Genomic DNA, 2,316 nt, shown 5'->3' with positions numbered 1-2,316 from the left:
TTCCATACAAAATCAATTTGTGTGAGATTCGATTGATTGAGGAACTTGTTCCGCTTTATTTTACAAAGCAAAACCTGTGATGGTTCGAGCGTAAGTCCACTTCGAAGCATTCTATCGTTTCTTCTACCCAGTGGGATATGAAGTGACTTTGTTTGGGGATTGTAGCCTGAATACAACAAATTGGTGTGTTGATCATCCGATTCGTTTCATTCCGCAGCACTGACACTAGAGGGTGCTAATTTCACGGTTGTCCCCTTCCTCAGATTTGATGTGTGTATCAAAAAGTAACAATATGTCATTCCACGTATTCACTTAGTATCAAGAAACAATCTATGATGCATTTTGGTTCTGAATGACCCTTAACTAATTTGTGGCTGTAACAAGTGTAAAGCGGAACTTTCCATAAGCACTTTCGATTATTATCGCATCATTTGACGAGTCCTGGAGGGAACATTGACAAAGGTGGGAAATTGAACAATAGGTGGAATTACACCACCTTCAAACGACAACGTTTTCGTTGGGTTTATGGTCTGAAAAAGGATAATGCAATTAAAAACAGTTATCTCGTGTTACAATCTATTAGGAATAGATTATGTTTCGGAGTTGAGAAAATGTGGTAAATGTGTGCACCTATGTGGCCGATCTGAATTTCTTACTGGTAAACTTTGATCATGTAGTTCCAATATTCATATCGCAATTGTACGATGTAATTCCGTATATGTCTTTAGATGCATTTAATGCCAACAGAAAGGTGTATACTTAAACTGTCACATTACCAAGAGGAAGATTTAACAGTTGTCTGTAAAAGACTTAAAATGTCGCTTGTTATGAGCCTTTGACTCTTTAAAAGATAATGAAATGACGAAATGTTTATGTCAAAATCAAACTTCGGCTGTGAAGTTTGCCATGAGTGATGACGGGAAGTATTGGGTTGGGGAGGAGGGCGGTGGAGGAGAGAGATCGCGCACCCGATTAGACAAGCAGTTTGAAATACTTTATCTTCCCCTATATAGGTATGTCGATAAACACAGTGTAATATGCACCTGAATTGAGATTTAACATAACCTGGGAGCTGATACGCTTGTGAAAATGTATCATACCATTGTGAACAGGTTAGCGTTTTAATATTACAGGGTAACCACTTTGCTTCGGGGATATAATTGTAAAGGATATAATAATTCTAGGATGTGGGTTTGATTAACTCTAGGGTTGAGTAACATCGTAGAACAGAGAAAAATCCTACAATATTAATCGTCAATAAAGTACCGCCATTGATGTATCTTATAAAAATAGTTATGATCATTTAACCAGTGTTACATTTTAACCTTTACAACAACATGTTCCTTATCTGCTATTGATGTGTTTTCACCGGTGCCTTATTCACTGGAAAGAACACTAAATGAACACAGGGTTTTGAGATGACCAAATTCGGTTTGCAGTCCGACTAAAGTTTAAATTTATAGTTTGTTACAAATTAAAAAACAGATTTGTCGCGGGGAAGTAGGGCTTTTAAAATTCAAACTCTATTTAAAATGTGTTCAGTACTTAGGGATAACAAGTTAAATGACTGGACTCCCACGCAGAACCATTCGGACAAACGTAATCCCAGAAAATGCTGGAAGTGCACAGTAGACTGTCGTTTATAGGGAGGGAAACGTTGCAGGTTGATGAACTTACATCAGAACTTTTGTTCGAGATTTCCAGAATCGGCACTATTTTGCTTTTGGATTACATATTGTTGTTACTCTAGTATCCACTGTTAATCGATATACATCCTGGCTCATCCAAAATTATCTTTACAATTCGCAACATCGACATCTGACGATCTATCCCTCCACAACACCTGTAAACCGGTAATGTTCCAGCTTCAGGTTGAAGTAAAACTACGTGACATCTGATCCGGCCCGGCCCCGTTGTTGGACGAGTGATTGATAGTGGAATGCAAGGAACTGCGGATAGTGATTTACAAAAACCCCCCACTAAGTGCCATTGAGACAGCATCTCTGTAGAACATGGATAGGTGACGTTTCGAGTCGGGACCTTTCTTCAAACTGATTGCAGGCTTAGTACGCTGCCAAGTTTACCGTATTCGCCGAACATAATATATCGCCAATTACTGCATTATGGGGACCTGACTGATTGGCCAAACAAATATTACAGATTTTCACGGCACTAATCGACGGGAAAGTGTAGGCTTCGGGCCAACAGTGAATTGACTGCGTGTCCAAACGTCACTGTCGCTCGCTTAACACTTCAGGCCCAAATTTACACTTGGATAAAGCTTCGTCTTTCCGGCTGGATTAATCGCTTAGCTCC

The sequence above is a fragment of the Amblyraja radiata genome, chromosome 7, assembly GCF_010909765.2.
Source record: "Amblyraja radiata isolate CabotCenter1 chromosome 7, sAmbRad1.1.pri, whole genome shotgun sequence".
NCBI lineage: Eukaryota > Metazoa > Chordata > Chondrichthyes > Rajiformes > Rajidae > Amblyraja > Amblyraja radiata.
Note: the sequence above shows the minus strand (reverse complement) of the source record.